This window comes from Apium graveolens, chromosome 11, assembly GCF_009905375.1.
Source record: "Apium graveolens cultivar Ventura chromosome 11, ASM990537v1, whole genome shotgun sequence".
Taxonomy (NCBI): Eukaryota; Viridiplantae; Streptophyta; class Magnoliopsida; order Apiales; family Apiaceae; genus Apium; species Apium graveolens.
Window position 1 is genome coordinate 14,975,717 of NC_133657.1, and position 20,945 is coordinate 14,996,661.

The 20,945-nt window shown below is 40.1% G+C and overlaps 1 non-coding gene across 1 annotated transcript; it reads right to left on the reverse strand.

Moving 5' to 3' along the window:
- Nucleotides 1-10,121: 10,121 nt before the first annotated feature.
- LOC141698914 (small nucleolar RNA R71) lies at nt 10,122-10,228 on the reverse strand. Its single transcript, XR_012565411.1, has one exon. It is a non-coding gene; the product is annotated as a small nucleolar RNA R71 (small nucleolar RNA).
- Between the last annotated feature and the right edge of the window lie 10,717 nt (nt 10,229-20,945).

The window sequence follows — 20,945 nt, forward strand, 5'->3', positions numbered from 1 at the left end:
AAACCAGATGGAGCTCAAGTTCTTGGAGCTAAAGCAGAATGATTTGTCTGTAGCAGAGTACGAAGCGAAATTTACTGAATTATCAAGGTTTGTGCCGGAGTTTGTGAGCACTGAGGAAAAGAAAGCTAGGAGGTTTCAGCAGGGACTGAAACCATGGATTCAGAATAGGGTGGCAATCCTTGAGCTTACGGACTATGCCACTCTGGTGCAAAAAGCAACGATTGTAGAAGTCGGAAGTGAACAGATGCAGAAGGAAAGAGAGAAGAAAGGAATAAAGAGGAAAAGTATGAGCATGGGTGGAGGTTCCGCAGGAAGGAGCTTCCCAACTAGGTTTAATCGAGGAGCAGTGTCCCTGCCAGGAAGGAACACTGGGTTTAAGCGACCAATGAGTGTGAGTGTGAGCCAGGGCGGCCAGAAGTCAAGAATGTCCTATTCCAACCAGTCTCGACCCCCATTGCCAGCCTGTAACAGATGTGGAAGGAACCACACTGGGGAGTGTAAGGAAAGGCCAGTAACCTGTTTTAAGTGCGGTCGGGAAGGCCACTATTCAACTAGGTGCCCATCATCAACCCCTGCCGTTGTTCCAACCACCAATTGTCACCAGTGTGGACGCCAGGGTCATTGGAAGAAGGATTGCCCAATGAACAAACCAGCAGCTTCGGGAGCAAGCAGGGCTGCTTCTAACAAGCCACCTACTGCGAGGACTTTCAACATGACAGTCCAGGATGCTATGAAAGATTCAGATGTGATAGCAGGTACCCTTTCTCTAAATTCAGTCAGTGCAATTGTTTTATTTGATTCGGGAGCAACTAAATCTTTTATATCAAAGGACTTTGCGCGTAAGTTAAGACTTAAGGCTAAACCTTTGATAGAACCCTTACAAGTAGAAATAGCCAATCATGAAATTATTCCTGTTAACCAGATTCACCCCGCCTGCGAGATAGGCATAGGGGAGCAATCTTTCAGTGTTGATCTGATTCCTTTTAAATTAGGGGAGTTTGATGTGATTTTGGGAATGGACTGGCTATCTAGCAACGATGCTCAGATAGACTGTAAAGGGAAGAAAGTTAAGTTAAATATCCCCGGGAAGAATGAAGTTATATTTAGAGGAAAGAGGCAGACGCAGAAATTTTTGACTATGGCTCAGGCCAAAAGGATGCTACGAAAAGGAAGTGAGGCTTACCTAGCCTATGTGGTGGACACACAGAAGGAGGTGCCCAACTTACAAGATATTCCAGTAGTCAACGAATTTGAAGATGTATTCCCCCAAGACCTTCCGGGATTACCACCCGATAGAGTGATTGAATTTGCTATTGAGTTGGCCCCAGGGACGGCGCCAGTTTCAAAAGCACCTTACCGGTTAGCCCCGTTAGAAATGAAGGAATTAGCTATCCAATTGCAGGAACTCTTGGATAAGGGTATGATAAGACCCAGTGTGTCTCCGTGGGGAGCACCAGTTTTATTTGTTAAGAAGAAAGATGGGAGCATGAGGTTGTGCATAGACTATCGAGAGTTGAACAAGCTAACCATAAAGAACAGGTACCCATTACCTAGAATAGACGATCTGTTCGACCAGCTAAAGGATGCTGTTTATTTTTCCAAGATTGACCTGAGAACTGGATATCACCAACTAAAGATTAAGCCCGAAGATATTTCCAAGACAGCATTCCGTACCAGGTATGGGCATTATGAGTTCTTGGTAATGTCCTTTGGATTAACCAACGCCCCAGCGGCCTTCATGGATTTAATGAATAGAGTATTTAAGAAGTACTTGGACAAGTGTGTGATAGTTTTTATCGATGATATTTTGATCTACTCAAGGACTGAGGCAGAACATGCAGAGCATTTGAGGATAGCTCTAGGAATACTCAGAGAGGAGCAGTTATATGCCAAATTCTCGAAGTGTGAATTCTGGCGGAATGAAGTACAGTTTTTAGGACATGTGATCAATAAAGAAGGAGTATTGGTCGACCCCTCCAAGATAGAGGCAGTCTCAAATTGGGAAAGGCCAACCACACCCACAGAGGTGAGGAGTTTCATAGGATTGGCCGGCTACTATCGTAGATTTGTGCAGGACTTTGCGAAGATCGCAGCCCCTTTGACACGACTTACTCGTAAGACAGAGAAGTTTGAATGGACGGAGAAATGCGAGAACAGTTTTCAGGAATTAAAGAAAAGGTTGATAACGGCTCCGGTATTGGCATTGCCGGATGGAAAAGGAGATTTTGTGATATATAGTGACGCGTCGCACAAAGGATTAGGATGTGTGCTTATGCAGCACGGTAAAGTTATCGCGTATGCGTCGAGACAATTGAAGGAATACGAGGTTAGATATCCTACTCATGACCTTGAGCTCGCGGCAATAGTATTTGCTTTAAAAATTTGGAGGCACTACTTGTATGGAGAGAAGTGCGAGATTTTCACAGACCATAAGAGCCTCAAGTACATATTTACGCAGAAAGAGCTCAACATGCGCCAGAGGAGATGGTTAGAACTAATCAAGGACTACGATTGTGAGATTCTCTATCATCCAGGGAAAGCCAATGTGGTGGCTGATGCCCTTAGTAGAAAGGAAAGACTCAGAATGATAACGACTTCGGAAGAATTGATAAAGGATTTTGAGAAAATGGAAATAGAGGTAAAGGTAACCGGAACCGGAACTGAAAAGCTTTTTGAGATCTCAATGCAGCCAGAATTATTGGAAAAGATCAGATTGTGCCAAGAGAAAATAATGAATGAAGACAGAAAGTCAATGACTGGAGAGGAGATCCATACTGAGAAAGATGATAAAGGGATAATGAGGTATTCCTACCGAATTTGGGTTCCGAATGTTCAAGAACTTAAAGATGAGATTTTGGATGAAAGCCATAGTTCAAGGTATTCCATTCACCCAGGAAGTACCAAGATGTATAGGGATTTGAAGGAATATTACTGGTGGCCCAACATGAAGAGGGACGTAGCAGAATGGGTGAACAAGTGTTTGACTTGCCAAAGAGTAAAGGCAGAGCACCAGAGACCCAGTGGACTTTTGCGACCCCTGGAGATTCCCGAATGGAAATGGGAACAGATAGCGATGGATTTTGTTGTAGGCTTACCAAGGACGAAAGCCAATCACGACGCTATTTGGGTAATTATAGACCGACTGACAAAGTCAGCTCATTTCATTCCTATCAACGAGAGATACACAGTCAATAGACTGGTGGACATTTACCTTAAGGAAATAGTGACGCGACATGGAGTCCCAGCGTCCATTGTCTCAGACCGAGACCCAAGGTTCAACTCCAGATTTTGGAGGAGCTTTCAGGAATGTGCGGGGACCAAGTTAAATATGAGTACCGCGTACCATCCCCAGACGGATGGACAGAGTGAAAGGACCATCCAGACACTAGAGGATATGTTGAGAGTCTGTGCAATAGACCTTAAAGGAAGTTGGGATGATCACCTGCCGTTGATCGAGTTTTCTTATAACAATAGCTTTCATGCTAGCATCGGGATGCCGCCTTATGAGGCCTTGTACGGAAGAAGGTGTCGATCTCCCTTATACTGGGATGAAGTAGGAGAGCGGAAGATGCTCGGACCCGAAGTGGTCCAAAGGACCAAAGATATAGTGGATCTTATCAGAGGGCGACTTGTAGCAGCCCAAGACAGACAGAAGAAATATGCAGACCTAGCCCGAAAGGACAAGGAATATGAAGTAGGGGACTTAGTACTGTTGAAAGTATCCCCTTGGAAGGGATTAATGAGGTTCGGAAAGAAAGGAAAACTAAGCCCAAGATACATTGGACCTTTTGAGATATTAAGACGGATTGGAAAGTTAGCTTACGAGCTAGCCCTACCCCCTAATTTGCAACAAGTTCATAATGTGTTCCATGTGTCAATGCTAAGGAGGTATCATCGGGATGCCAGGCACATAGTGGAGTACGAGCAGGTGGATATGCAGCCAGATCTAACTTACGTGGAGAAGCCAGTAAGGATTATGGATACGAAGGAGCAGGTGCTTCGGAACAAAGTGATCAAGCTAGTCAGAGTACTATGGCAGAATCATAATGTGGAAGAATCGACTTGGGAACTAGAGAGCGCAATGCTAGAAAAGTACCCCCAATTGTTTTCTGTTTGATTCCGGGACGGAATCCTTTTAAGGAGGGGAGACTGTAATAACCCCAAAATTTTTCAACTTTTTGTAACCCTTGTGAATAGTGTTTTAGCTGAATGAGAAAACTTTTCACGCCACACTATGTAGGGGTTCTGTTATGGATATTCTGGGATTTTATTAGTACTATATGAAGTATATAAGTGTATGTAAATATCGTCAGAACCCAATTCCGAACACTTTGGTTTTTCCCGGAAATCCACAAGATACGGAGAGAATTGAGTATAAGGTAACAGGATAAAAAGGATTTAAATTAAAGGATTATAATAGAGGATCATAAAAAGGAATATAATGTATTGAGAAAGGTCAAGGGAACCTAAGTAATAAGATCCCGGGTATGATCCTTCAAACGATAAACGAGAACGAAAGTTAAGCGAACCGTACAACAGATCAGCGGTCATTAGGCAAACGATTAGGAAGCTAATCAAAGGGATTAAGGGGAGTGATGTCATCCAACCAATAGAAAGAAGGCAAGGAAGGGAGGATGACATCATAAGGGTGACATAAGCATGACATGGAAGGAAGGAGGTGTGGTTGATTTAGGACCACACAAATTCAAGGACAAGGTGGTAATTTGCTAAATCAAAAACAAAACCAAGCCAACCAACTAGCAAATCATTTCATCAAAAAATCAACCAAGGCTTTGTTCTTCATTTGTTGCTCTCGGCTTTCTTCATTTTCCAAGGCATAAATTTTCAAAAATCAAGATCCAAGCATCCTTAATTGGTAAGAAAATTCCCTAACCATCTTTATGCTTAGTAATGGCTATATCATAAGTTTAAGCCATTAATTCTTGCTCTAGCTTCTTCATTTAATCAATGAAGAAGACAATGAATAGTGTTTTCAAGCTTTTTTACTTGAACTTTTCTTGTTTTTCTTGAAGATCCAAGCTTTCCTAAGGCTTCTCCAAGCTTCTTAAGGCTTCCTAGCTCAACCCACCACTTCAAGGAAGGTATACCATTTTCAAACCCTAGGTTCATATATATTATAAGGTGATTTTGATGAGTAGGATGTTATTGTAGTTGTTGTTATGATTAGAGTTTGAGATTTGGAATGGTAGTGAAATGAAATGGTAATTTTGTGGTTTTGATTTAAAGAAACTTAAGAATGATTAAAGTAAAGTTTAAGCATAAGTGTGAATGGTTAAATTGAATTGGTTGGGGTTGTTATGATGTGATAAGGATGGGTGTTTGTTGTGTGTTGGATTTGAGGATGGTTTGTGTTGATTGTGCGTAGTTTAAAAATGGGAAATCGCGTAAACATAGCCGTCGTAACGTCCGATTTTCTTTGGACTGTTTTTGTGCATAGCATTAGGACCCGAGAACCCCCTGCTAAATTGTGACCACTGCCATGTTTAGATAGCTCATGTTACGAGCTTCGTTTTGATATGTAGTTCGTCCGATTCCGATTTACAGTTTAGGAGAAACGACCGTTTCAAGTAACGGCGTTTCACGAATGAAACTTTTTCCCTCGCCCTACTTTGGAATGTAGGTTAAAGACCAAAAAGGATTAATTAATGTGTGAAACATTTATGGTAAGTGTGTTAGGCAGTTGGTAAGTCATTCGCGAAGGAATCGCTTTAAAACTCGTAAAGGTTAAATTATTAAAAATGGTGGAGCCGAGGGTACCCGAGTGACTTAAGCGAATCGGTGAGCGTAAAACAAGCGTTAGAGTCTAAGTTAGTTAAAGTATAGATTTACAAGTGATTTTGGTTTAATTCCAACTTACTTGTTGTTTATAGGTTACCAGACTCGCCCCGAGCCTTTCTCACCCCCAAGTCGCTCAGGCAAGTATTCTATCCGTTATACTGTTGTTGTGATGTAAACATATGTATATGCATTATCTTGTGATATTGCATGATTGTTGATAGCAAATTTTTGCGATATATTGTAGCATGTGATATGGTATATATGCATGCCTGTTTCATATTCTTGAAATTTATATCTGTTGGTTATTTGATAATACCTATGCTAGAGGATAGTTGTATCTTGCATATACCCTTAGTATAGGGACCCAAAGGTGAAAATATTTTCTAAAACCGGGAGTCGAGGATCCCGAGTGATCTTGTATATATATGGATATGGATATATATATATATATATATTTATATATATATATATGGTTATAGTTTTCCAAACTATTAATCGAATAAGGTTTATTCGATAACTTTAAACTTTATTTTATTATTGAATATTATTTCGAATATTATTCAAGGACTTATGACTCTTTTATATTATTTATGAATATTATTTGAATATTCATTTGAGGATGTATGACTCCTTTATTTTATTTAATGAATATTATTTATAATATTCATTCGAGGTATTATGACTCAGCTTATTTTATTTATTGAATATTATTTGAATATTCATATGAGGATCTATGACTCCGATTATTTGCGGAAATATATTCTTTATTTTATTAAAGAATAAGGTGTAAATAATCAAACTTATTTTCGATTATTCAAATAAAGATAATACTTTCATATAAGTATATCTTGGGTTATTTAATACTCGTTTCAAGTATAAATTTAATACTTCTACTTCAATTATTTTTATAAAGATTATTCTTTATGGGAATATTATTTAATTAATAATATTCAGATATTTTCTAATATTCTGGGGACTGATTTACTTCATTAAATCAGTCTTACTCCAAACACTCTTTAAAGTGTTTTCGAGTCTTCAAAATGATTTTTAAAAGTCAGAGCGGATCCCAAAACTCATTTTTATATTTAAGATCTTCCTTTTTAAAGGGGATTTAAATACTCGCTCAAAAAACCTGGGGAGTCCGGCTCTGTGGTGTATTTTATATGCGCAACAAGGTTGCAGATTTGGTAAATGAATTGATTACTTGCCCAACGTTCGGGAAGTAAGCCCCTCTCATTGAGTCGGCATAAGCGACAGGCCGAGGTACGGTCTATTATTGTGTAAGTGGCTCAGTGGGAGTCCATCAAATGCATAGGTGGCTGAGTGGCAGTCCAGCATAGGTCTTAATTATGACCAGGGTGATGACCAGTGGGGAATTCGTCCATCTACTAGTAGAAAAGGTTACTTATTGGTATCTTTGCCTGATCAGCAGGATATCGGGTTTATGCCAAAATTCTTTTCCTTTCCAAAATTCATTGGATATTTCGAACTCTGTTCATACTTCACATAACAGAGGTTCCAGGAAATGTTTTCGGGATATATATATAGGTGGATATGTATATATATCAGGACTAAATAAAGTATCTCATAACTTTTTCATTCAATAATATTTCAAAGATTGAATCTATTCAAGTCTTAACTTGTGATCTCATCTATGGGATGTTTTCTTAAAACTTATAATACTTTGAACGGTGGCAGTTCAAGTAACTTTATATGATATAAGTGTGATGTAGTATTGGTAACTTCATTCCTTGTTTTTACTTATATCTAGCAAGTAATTATCTTGCATATGATAGAGATGCTATTAAGTATCCATTTAGATACTTATATTATTGTTACCACTATATATATTATCTTGCGAGCTGTAAGGCTCACTCTTGCTTTATTTCTTCATCACACAACAACAGTTAGGAGAGATGGCCAGACTCCAGCAGACCCAGCGCAAGCGCGTGGGAAGCGTCCCGCGTCTTCCCGCTGATATTGTAGCTGCTATAGCTGCAGAGGTAGATCCATTGTAGTTTAGACCATCTACTTTTGAGAATCCAATTATGTATAATTATAACTTGTGGCAGATAATGGCAATTAACTGTAAATTATCAAGTAATCATTTTGGGTTGTAATAATTTTAAATTGTGGATTCAAAGACTTGTACTTATTTCAATTTCATCTCTGAGACTATAACGAGTTGTGGTGTGTGTTAGTGTGGGGTCACAGCATGAGGGTAATTATTATTAATTAAGTAAAGTGATATTGTGGAAAGAAAGACCGTGACAACCCGGATTCCCGACCCCGGATCTGGGGGTGTTACATATTTTGTGTATTTGATGCGTTTTTCTGGTATTTATGCATTTCAGGGTTTTAGTTGCATTTCGGGGGAGTAATCATCAAAAATAAGCCTTGGCATGTGTTCACCATTGCGAGAGGAAAGAAACGGGCAGATTACGGCGAAGAAACGGAGCAAAATCAGATTTTTTCCAGTAGAGGTCTGAGCGCCCGCTCAGCATTGCTGAGCGGCCGCGCAGGGTCGGGAAAAAAGACAAATTATTTTAGGACTTCTACTTCTGTTTGGTTTCCACTTCTATGTAATCTGAGTTTTATGGGACTATTATATAAGTAGATTTGAGACGTTTTCACAAGGGGGATTAAAAAGAAGATTGTGTTTTTACGCAAGAAGCGAAGGAGATAAGGAAGAAGACCGATTTAGCACACCGCAACGAAGAGGAAGCATATCTTCTTGTGATTCTTGTTTCGTTGTAACGTTGGATCCTAGTTTTCTTGCTTTGAACTTATTTACTCTTGTGACGTACTCTGTTTTAATATAATTAGTTTAGTTATTATTTTCTTGTGTTTGTTTATCATGATTTCATATGAACCCATGATGACGATAAGTTCTATTATGGGCTAATCGTGATCAGGGGTTGCAACGGATTTATTATGGAATTCTTTAGTTAATCGTTTAATACTTTAGTGTGTGATGATTGCATGATATCTAGTATTGGTTGTGCGTATTCGTCTTATGTGCATCGCGAACATATAAGATAGGGTGTTAATCTCTTGTGAAGCGACGGTGGATCTTGAGATTTAGAACTTGCCATGCTAGCATAGGTTCATGTACGTTGTGCATGATTAGTGGGTAACTCTAACAGTTTTATTTGCCCTATGTAATCAAAAGGAATAACTTGTGCTTAAATCGTTGTGTTGTCAATTTCTGTAGACATATAGGAACTCAACATAATTGATGACTATTCAACTTCTATCTTAATTGTGGATGCTTGGTAGAATGGTATTAGTACAATAAAAGTTGGCTTTTATCAGTTTCGTGTTATTCGATTAATATCATCAATGTCACATGCTAAAGGTAATAACAATGGCTATAGAAGGAAGTAATAATGAAGTTGTGATCTCATGAGTGTTTTATTATTGATAAATTGAAGTGTTAGTTAAGTGATTAATTAAGTAGTTAATTATAGTTAATATTTAATCAACAATTTTAAGTGTTAGCGTCTTAACATTGAGAAGTAATCATACATTGGTGAGTGAGTTTAATTAGACAATAATTTAGTCTGAGTCTCTGAGGGAACGAACTAGAAAATATTCTATATTACTTGCGAACGCGTATACTTGCGTGAATATTAGCGCGTGTTTTCGCCCTAACAAGTTTTTGGCGCCGCTGCCGGGGACTCGGTGTATTTGTTTAGTTTATGTACTTACCATCATTGGTCATTAGGACTCAGTGATTAGGACGTAGTAGTTACTTATTTTTTCCGGTTGTGTTTCAGGTACTTTAGCAAGCGTTTATGCAAACTCGTTCTCGTGCTCGCAAGAGGACTTTAGATACAGCTGAGGAGACAGACGAAGTTCTTGAGATTCCGGAGAAGTTAGATTTTGAGGATTCGGATTCAGGAACTGAGCAGAAAGAACCAGTAAACATGGGAGATCATATTGTTCAAGCTGATCCAACTCTTATGGATTTTTCTCGGCCTAAAATTGATGACATTCAGTCAAGCATCCTTCATCCGGCTATTCAAGCTAACACCTTTGAAATCAAGCCGGGCACTATTCAGATGGTGCAGAATTCTGTTTCTTTTGGAGGAGCGGCAACTGAAGACCCCAACATGCACATAAGGAATTTTGTCGAGATCTGCAGCACTTTTAAGTATAATGGCGTGACTGATGAGGCTATCAAGTTGAGGCTTTTCCCATTCTCACTGAGGGACAAGGCTAAAGACTGGTTACATTCTGAACCAGCTGGGTCCATCACTACGTGGCAAGATCTTGCGCAAAAGTTTCTGGTGAAGTTTTATCCGATGGCAAAGACTGCTGCTATGAGGAGTGCTCTTACTCAGTTTGCGCAGCAACCTACGGAATCTATGTGCGAGGCTTGGGAACGCTACAAGGAAATGTTGAGAAAATGTCCACATCATGGAATGCCGGATTGGATGGTGATCACTGGTTTCTATAATGGTTTAGGGGCCCAATCTCGGCCCATGCTCGATGCAGCAGCTGGAGGCGCCTTATGGGCTAAAAGCTATACTGAGGCGTATAATCTTATAGAGATGATGGCTGCAAATGAGCATCAAAACCCAACTCAGAGGATGACGTCAGGCAATGTAGCAGGTATTCTGGAATTTGATGCAGCCACCGCTATTGCAGCCCAGCTCCAAGCGCTATCAATGAAGGTTGATTCTCTGGCTACATATGGAGTTAATCAAATAGCTATGGTTTGTGAGCTTTGTGCAGGTTCTCATGCTACGGATCAGTGTTCTCTTGTCAACGAATCTGTTCAGTATGTGAATAATTATCAGCGACAACAGCAGCCTGTGCCAGCGACCTATCATCCTAACAACAGAAATCATCCAAATTTCAGCTGGGGGAATAATCAGAATGCTATTCAGCCACCATATCAGCAAGGAGTGAGTAAACAGTTTAACCCACCTGGATTCCAGCAACCACAGCAGTATGCTACAAGGCAATCATATCCTCAACAGGGAAGTACAGCTGTACCTACTAGTGCTGATTTTGAGGAACTTAAGCTGTTGTGCAAGAGTCAGGCGGTTTCTATCAAGACCTTGGAAAATCAAATCGATCAATTAGCTAATGCAGTGCTCAATCGTCAACCTGGCACTCTTCCCAGTGACATGGAAGTACCAGGCAGGAAGGAAGCTAAAGAGCAAGTCAAGGCTATTACCTTAAGGTCTGGAAAAGTGGCTGATGCTGAAAAGGCAAAAGAAGTAGATCTGAAATTAGAGATGAAGAATCTAAGCAAAAGGAGAAAGCGGCGGAACCAAGGAAGACTACTGTTGAACACACTCTGCCTGAGGCTAATACAGGGGAGAAACAGCTCTATCCTCCATCACCTTTTCCTAAGAGATTGCAGCAACAAAAGCTGGATAGACAGTTCGGGAAGTTTCTGGAGGTGTTCAAGAAACTTCACATCAATATACCTTTCGCTGAGGCTCTGGAACAAATGCCTAGTTATGCGAAGTTTATGAAGACTATTCTTTCAAGGAAGGTGAAACTGGATGACCTTGAAACCGTTGCTCTCACGGAAGAATGCAGCGCTGTTCTGCAGCAAAAGTTACCACCAAAACTGAAAGATCCAGGAAGCTTCACCATTCCTTGCACCATTGGCAATCTGACTTTTGACAAGTGCCTTTGTGATTTGGGAGCAAGCATTAATCTGATGCCGTTGTCGATCTTTAAAAAGCTGGATCTGCCTGATCCAAAACCCACATACATGTCGCTACAATTGGTTGACCGTTCCATTACTTACCCAAGGGGCATAGTTGAGGATGTGCTCGTTAAGGTGGATAAGCTCTTCTTTCCTGCAGATTTTGTTATTCTGGATTTTGAGGAAGATAAGAAGATTCCCATAATCTTGGGAAGGCCTTTCTTGGCCACTGGCCGTACCTTGATAGATGTGCAAAAAGGTGAACTTACTATGCGGGTCCAAGTTCAGGATGTGACCTTCAACGTATTCAAGGCAATGAAATTCCCTACAGAAGATGAGGAGTGCTTAAAATTGGATGTGATTGATTCTGCGGTTACTTCGGAACTCGATCGCATGCTAATGTCTGATGCATTGGAAAAGGCCTTAGTGGGGGATTTTGACAGCGATGATGAAGATGGCAACGAGCAATTACAATATCTGAACGCTTCTCCCTGGAAGCGAAAGCTGGACATACCATTTGAATCTCTTGGTACTTCTGACCTTAAGAATGCTGAAAGGAAGCTCAAACCATCAATAGAGGAAGCACCTACCTTGGAGCTCAAGCCATTACCTGAACACTTGAGGTATGCTTTTTTAGGTGATTCATCTACGTTACCTGTTATTATTTCATCTGACCTTTCAGGTAGTGAGGAAGATAAGCTCTTAAGGATTTTGAGAGAATTCAAATCGGCTATAGGATGGACCATAGCAGACATCAAGGGGATAAGTCCTTCATATTGTATGCATAAAATTCTGCTAGAGGAAGGTAGTAAGCCAACTGTGGAACAGCAGCGAAGACTGAATCCCATCATGAAGGAAGTGGTGAAGAAAGAAATTCTGAAATGGCTGGATGCAGGCATCATTATCCTATTTCTGACAGCTCGTGGGTGAGCCCCGTACAATGTGTACCTAAGAAAGGAGGTATCACTGTGGTCACAAATGAAAAGAATGAGCTCATCCCTACTCGAACAGTTACAGGATGGAGAGTATGCATGGATTATAGAAAATTGAACAAAGCCATAAGGAAGGATCACTTCCCTCTTCCATTTATTGATCAGATGCTTGACAGATTGGCGGGTCATGAGTATTTTTGTCTTCTGGATGGTTATTCCGGGTATAATCAGATTTGTATTGCACCAGAGGATCAGGAAAAGACTACCTTCACTTGTCCATTTGGCACGTTTGCTTTTCGCAGATTTTCGTTTGGGTTATGTGGCGCCCCGGCCACTTTTCAGAGATGTATGATGGCTATATTCTCTGACATGATTGGAAATAACGTCGAAGTGTTCATGGATGACTTCTCCGTCTTTGGACACTCATATGATGAATGTTTGAATAATCTGCGCGCCGTACTCAAAAGATGCGTGGAAACTAATTTGGTGCTCAATTGGGAGAAATGTCATTTTATGGTGCGTGAAGGCATTATCCTTGGGCATAAGGTCTCTAGCAAGGGTCTGGAGGTGGACAAGGCCAAGGTGGGAGTCATTGAAAATCTTCCCCCACCTAATTCTGTGAAAGGAATCCGTAGTTTTCTTGGTCATGCGGGTTTTTATCGGCGATTCATCAAGGACTTTTCAAAGATATCTAAGTCGTTGTGCAATTTGCTTGAGAAAGATGTGCCTTTCAAATTTGATGATGAATGTTTGGCATCATTCGAGACTCTCAAGAAGAGTTTGATCACTGCACCAGTTATTACAGCACCAGATTGGTCAGAACCGTTTGAGATGATGTATGATGCGAGTGATTATGCGGTAGGTGCAGTTCTGGGACAGCGCAAGAAAAACCTCTTCCATGTGGTCTACTATGCGAGTAAGACTTTAAATGGTGCCCAATTGAACTACACCACTACTGAGAAGGAGCTTTTGGCTATAGTCTTTGGTTTTAAGAAATTTCGATCGTATCTACTTGGTATGAAAGTAACAGTATTCACTGATCATGTAGCTATTCGCTATCTAGTTTCCAAGAAGGATTCGAAGCCGAGACTCATTCGTTGGGTGCTTTTACTTCAGGAATTTGAGTTAGAGATCAAAGATAGAAAAGGTACTGAGAATCAAGTAGCTGACCATCTCTCTAGATTGGAGAATCCCGATTCTACTTCACAGGATAGGACATTAATCAATGAATCTTTTCCGGATGAGCAGTTGTTTGCAATTCAGGAGGAAGAACCATGGTTTGCAGATATTGTAAACTATCTCGTCAGCAATATAATGCCTCCTAATTTGACATCCGCTCAAAAGAAGAAGTTTCTGCATGAGGTGAAGTGGTATATGTGGGATGAACCATATTTGTTTAGACAGGGAGCTGACCAGATCATCAGGAGATGTATCCCGTTCTGTGAGACGGAGGGGATATTACGAGACTGCCATTCCACGATTTATGGTGGACACTATGGTGGTGAGAAGACGGCAGCTCGTATTCTGCAAGCAGGTTTTTCTGGCATACTTTGTTCAAGGATGCTCATCAGTTTGTTTTAAGGTGTGATCGTTGCCAAATAGTGGGAAATTTGTCAAGGAAGGATGAGATGCCATTAAATGTGATGCTTGAAGTCGAGGTCTTTGATGTGTGGGGAATCGATTTCATGGGGCCTTTTATCTCGTCTTGCAATAATCAGTACATCTTGCTGGCAGTCGATTATGTCTCAAAATGGGTCGAAGTTAAAGCTTTACCGACAAATGATGCAAAGGCAGTGCTAAATTTTCTTCATAAGCAAATTTTCACTAGGTTTGGAACACCTCGGGTAATCATAAGTGATGAAGGATCGCATTTTTGTAACCGTAAGTTCACTTCTATGATGCAGCGTTATAATGTGAATCATCGAGTAGCTACTGCCTATCATCCGCAAATAAATGGTCAAGCGGAAGTGTCTAACAGAAAGATAAAGCGCATTCTAGAGAAGGTTGTTTGTCTGTCAAGGAAGGATTGGTCTTTAAAGCTCGATGAAGCTGTTTGGGCTTACAGAACAGCATACAAAACTCCACTTGGGATGTCACCGTTTCAGTTGGTGTACGGTAAGGGATGTCATCTACCTGCGGAGCTTGAGCATAAGGCCTACTGGGCATTGAAGAAGTTGAACCTGGATTTAGATGCAGCTGGTAAGAAAAGAATGCTTCAGCTTAATGAACTTGATGAATTTCGACTTCAAGCGTACGAGAATAACAAAATGTATAAGGAAAAGGTGAAGAGGTGGCACGATAGGAAGCTACATCCTAAGTTATTTGTGCCAGGGCAATAAGTTCTTTTATTCAACTCTCAGCTCCGACTTTTTCCTGGGAAGTTGAAATCAAGGTGGTCTGGACCTTTTATTGTCAAAACTGTGTTTCCACATGGAGCGGTGGAAATTTTTGAGAATGATCCGGACCAAACATTCAAGGTTAACGGTCAGCGGTTGAAGCACTACTATGGGGACATGGCAAACCGAGAAGTGTTAGTGCCATTTTGTTGACTACTTGAGAAGGGTACGAAACGTCAAGCTAATGACGAAAAAGAAGCGCTGCGTGGGAGGCAACCCATGAATTGTTGTTACAGGAACCCTTAGAAGTTAATAACCTATCCAAAAATACAAAAAAAAATCAGAAAACAGGGGCTGAAAAAAAAAATTCCAGTGACCCCCTGAGCGCCCGCTCAGCTTTGCTGAGCGACCGCGCAGCAAGCTGAGCGCCCGCTCAGTTTTGCTGAGCGACCACTCAGGGGTCGAGTACCAAAATTTTTTTTTTACAGTTCAGAAAAAAAAAAAAACACAAAAACAGTTTTAGCCCATAAACCCACGATTTGTTCCCACTACCCCATCATTTTACCCCTTAATTCCCAAACCCTAATCTAATCCACACCCTATATATACATACACCTATCCTACATATCTCCCACAAAACTTCCTACACTTAAACCCTCTCACAAACATCAAAAATCAGTTCTTACACACTTTTATTCACGAATTAATGGCACCCAAGAGAGCACGCACTATTGACAGCAGCAGCACAGTTCCTACTGCTGATTCATCGAGGGGTACTGCTGCAAGGCCTCGGTTAACTGACAGAGCCGCGGAGGAGGAGTACACTAGGCTTTTGGGGAAGCCAATTCTGAAGGAGAGGGGATTTTTACCATCGGGGAGGGATGGTGAGTTGCTACCCATGATTGCAGAGAAGGGGTGGATAGCTTTTTGCGAGTCACCCGAAGCGGTACCGATGAGCATTGTTCGCGAGTTCTACGCGAACGCGAAGGCCGAAAAGAATGGGTTTTCTGTGGTCCGTGGGCTGACGGTTGATTATCATCCTGCGGCGATTCGCTGTGTGATTGGACAGCGAGAGAGGAAGCCCGAGGAGGAGAACTGGAATGAAAAGACTGCTGAGGATTTTGACTTGGATTTGATTTGTCCGACTCTCTGTCGACCGGACACAGTTTGGACCTTCAGGACCGGCACTAATGAGTATCGTCACTTTCCAGCGATCGCCATGAACAGGTATGCCCGTACATGGAATGCATTTATTTGTGCTAATATTTTGCCTTCTTCGCATGCACACGAGGTCACAGTTGAGAGAGAACAGTTGTTGTGGGGAATTCTGAATGAGGAATACTATGTGGACCTTGGTGAGTTTATCTACCAAGGAATTCTGAAGTTTTTGAGGGGAGCGAAGCATATGAACATCCCTTATGCATCTACGGTTACGAAGCTATGCCGAGCAGTGGGAGTGAACTGGCCGGCTCATGAGCAGTTGCAGTTGCCAGCAGCTCCGATTGATTCTGGCACTCTGAATGGGATGCAGGAGTGGACCGGTGGTGAGCCTGAGGATCATGGGCTGGGTTATCGTCTTCCAGGAGGGCGTCCAGCACGAGGTGCTACTATGGCTATGCTTTGGCGTGATGAGGCTGGTTCTTCGAGAGCTCAGGAGGGTGCTGGGATGGTTGATGCCCAGTATAGGAGGCTTTCACGGCGGATGGATGCCATGTATGAGACGCAGAGCAGGTTTGCTCAGGAGCTCACCCTTGCGTTAGGGACTGCTTTTCGAGGCCTTGGAGCTGATATCCAGTGGCCAGTTTTTGGTGAGGACTCTGCATACCCGCCGCCTGATACTCCACCCACTGAGGGTGATGATGATGATGACTCCGAGTAGGTATACCCTGTGTTCCTTTCTACTACTTTCACTGAGGACAGTGAAGATTTTTAGTTTGGGGTGGTAGTTAAGGAATATTGTGTGTGTGTCATATAGTTGCATATTCATGATAGTTTAGTTCATATAGTTGCATAATTTATGCCATATAGTTTTTTTTATAATGAATGTCATGTAGCTCATGCATTTATCATGATCCCTTTTGTAATGATTTATCGACTGAATTGTGATATTGATGCGAGTGTAGTGATAGCATTAAAGTGATATTAAGTCGTGTAGGTTGATATGCATGCTAGAAACAATTGTAAGTCCACTAAGTCTTAGAGAATGCGTAAGGGCTAGATTATTGTTATGATTTGGTTGTTTTCAAGGTCAATCTACTTATTATGCTTAGAATTCGATTATAGGTTCTTAGTGATAAAGGCATGAAAAAGAAAAAAAATTGGAGAAAAAAATATGGAAGTTGTTGCTAGTTGTGGCTAGGCGTCAAATGGCTAGTAGCCGGCTCGCATATGGTGCGAGTAGTCTAGGGTTGAGCAAGATGGAGCGAAACGCACTTGCTCAGTAGTTATTAAAAAAAAAATTAGTTTATGCATAATTGATCAAGAATGTGCTCTTTGGTATTCGAGTTATTAAGTTCTTAGGGGACTTTGTGCCTAGTGACCTAAGGCTTTTAGAGTCTGGGATCCGCTAACCTAACACTCGTTACATGGATACCATTGTATAAGTCTTTTGTGGACCTCACTCATTGCACGGTCAAATAAGCATTTGAGTTGTAAATAAAAAGCACGATTCCGTAATAAGCTCCAGAGTTCTTGTAGTGTTGTATATCACTTTGTGCCTAGAATTTTTTATTCTTTGTATAATCGTAGGATTGCCTTGAGGATAGTCTAGTCATAGTAATTGGTCTAGTTTCGAAGCATATCTGTTAAGCATTTGCACACACCACGTTTTTGGCTGTATGTCCGTTTGCATGAGTTTATTGATCTTTAGTTGTCTAACTGCATTCGTTGAGATGTGGCAATTTGGTTGGTTAATTGTAGTAAGGGGGATCGCTGCATTTTCATATAGATTGCATTCATATGAACTTATTCATATAGATCGCTGCAACGAAGAGGAAACATATCTTCTTGTGATTCTTGTTTCGTTGTAACGTTGGATGCTAGTTTTCTTGCTTTGAACTTATTTACTCTTGTGACGTACTCTGTTTTAATATAATTAGTTTAGTTATTATTTTCTTGTGTTTGTTTATCATGATTTCATATGAACCCATGATGACGATAAGTTCTATTATGGGCTAATCGTGATCATGGGGTTGCAACGGATTTATTATGGAATTCTTTAGTTAATCGTTTAATACTTTAGTGTGTGATGATTGCATGATATCTAGTATTGGTTGTGCGTATTCGTCTTATGTGCGTCGCGAACATATAAGATAGGGTGTTAATCTCTTGTGAAGCGATGGTGGATCTTGAGATTTAGAACTTGCCATGCTAGCATAGGTTCATGTACGTTGTGCATGATTAGTGGGTAACTCTAACAGTTTTATTTGCCCTATGTAATCAAAAGGAATAACTTGTGCTTAAATCGTTGTGTTGTCAATTTCTGTAGACATATAGGAACTCAACATAATTGATGACTATTTAACTTCTATCTTAATTGTGGATGCTTGGTAGAATGGTATTAGTACAATAAAAGTTGACTTTTATCAGTTTCGTGTTATTCGATTAATATCATCAATGTCACATGCTAAAGGTAATAACAATGGCTATAGAAGGAAGTAATAATGAAGTTGTGATCTCATGAGTGTTTTATTATTGATAAATTGAAGTGTTAGTTAAGTGATTAATTAAGTAGTTAATTATAGTTAATATTTAATCAACAATTTTAAGTGTTAGTGTCTTAACATTGAGAAGTAATCATACATTGGTGAGTGAGTTTAATTAGACAATAATTTAGTCTGAGTCTCTGAGGGAACGAACTAGAAAATATTCTATATTACTTGCGAACGCGTATACTTGCGTGAATATTAGCGCGTGTTTTCGCCCTAACATAAGTTCACCGGATTCTTTCTCCTCCGGCCACGTCCCTGTTTTCCGATTGATTTCTTTGATTCTATGATGACTGCTTATTGTTGATATATATGTATACATGCGTGTATATATTGTGTCAGCCTTATTTTGCTGCTTTTGGCGTTGCCGCCTCTCGGAAATTTCTGAGAGGTGTGGTGGCGCGTGCGGTTGTGTTGTGCGCGTATGTCCTGTTGTCTGTTACCTGTTGCCTCAACTCGATTTTGATATTAATTATTTTATTTTTGTTATTCCTGCAGATATTAAATTGAATCGATTCGTGAAAATAAAATATTTTGTGCGAGAATAAGTTGTGTTAATTGATGAAATTGCGAAGGATGTCCGATATAATCGGAAACCCAAAAATTTTATCGCTGTCGGCGATGAGCCTCGGCGAGCCGACGGTGGGCAATGATGATTTTTATCTGAGTCCTAAATTATAAATTATAAATAAATAAAAATTAGTTGATAAAATAAATTGCGAAATAAAAATACGAATAAAAATGTAAAATACAAGTAATGACAATAATTAACCAAATCGGAGTTTGGGATTTGTGGAATTGATTGTGATTGGATTGTGGATTGTGTTATGGTTGCGATTTGACGTCGAAATGATTCGACAGGTAGGCCGATAAATAGAGGAAACGCTGCCCGATTTTCGGAAAAATAAATTCCAAAAATACGAGAACGTAACATGTAATTGTCGGTAACGTCGAACGAGGATATAATTGAACTTTATGAACCTATTTACGTGACATGACAAGATATTTTGTGAATAATCGATTACCCTATTTTTCAAAACGACAAATATATGTATTTTACAAAATTAAATACCAAACCGATTTTCGGAGATATGAACCCTAATTGTTATGTGTACTTCGATAATACGTATAAATATGAATTCGGTTATGAAATCGTATGGGTAGAATAGGGTGGCAGTTTGATGTTAAGCTCAAACGGTTATCTGACTTAGGGTACTTCAACCCTGTAGGTTTAGACGGAAGAACCGAGACGTGACATCGGGCTAGGCACGATCTAGTGATTAGACGTCGAGATCAACGAAGTTCCAATTGAAGGACTTGAATGCTGAGATCATATCCAGAATAGGATAGAAGTTTGACGATAAAGCCGAACGATTAAAGTCAAACCAAAGTCAACTGATAATAGTGGTTAAAGCTTATTGAGGCAAGTATTCTGGATTTTTCTTTTAAATACCGCAAGTATTCCTGATTTTCTTTTAAAATACTGCAATTATTTCTTCGATCCTATTCTAAGTTCAGAATAGTTAAATGTTTTACATTTCGCTGCAATTACTCATATTATGCATGTTCATTTATTCTTGTTCCTGTAATTCGATTGCTTTCGTGAGCAAATACCCATTCTTTCAGGTTATTTGCGAACCCTGAATTGGAATGTTTTGAATTCAAAATGATTTGACATCAAAATACTCCATGGGCTGGATAATGATGATATTTTGGGGATTGAGTTTTACTTAATCCTGAGGACCGGGATGACTGGTGCCTCGAGATGGGCCGTAGTGCCTGGGGACCCGACTAGATCTATATATTGAGATATAGGTCTGCATTATATTCTGACTGATCAGCAGAGTATAGATGCAAACTAGTGTCCAGTCTAATTTATTGTTGATCGCCATTAACGGCATTCTCTCTCGAATGGTTTTATGATTTCAAAACCGGACAAAACCCTGGTTCAGGAGATGAATCGGGGAATCGTTTGTCATTTTTGGATTTTAGTTAAAGGCTGGTGACAACCAACGTTTATTCGCTCACTCACTAAAAATAAATAGAATGGTTTAAAATTGTTTTAAGATTTTGTCCGGAAGTTTTCTTTGATATTAATGTTTGAAACTCAAAATATATATACTTGCTGGGCATTTTTGGCTCACTCTTGCTTCGTAAATTCTTATTTCTGCCAGAAACAGATAAGGATAAAAATGAATAGATTCGATAGACGGCAGGAGTTAGAAAAATTTTCGCTGCGAGAGATTGAAGGTGTTAGAAGATTGTGACAAGAGCATTAGTTCAAAGGTATTCTCATTTGTAATTTAGTTATTGTAAGTTGTAGAAGGTTAGATTCTTGTTTCATACCATAACCTGTAAACGATCCGGATTCAAGGGGTTCTTTATTTATTTATTTTATGTAAAGATTGTTTAGTGACACCAAATATTGACCCCGGATTTGGGGTGTTACAGTCGATCCCGTTTTCATATCTAAGTATCAAATACCCTTTTCCACTCCCCA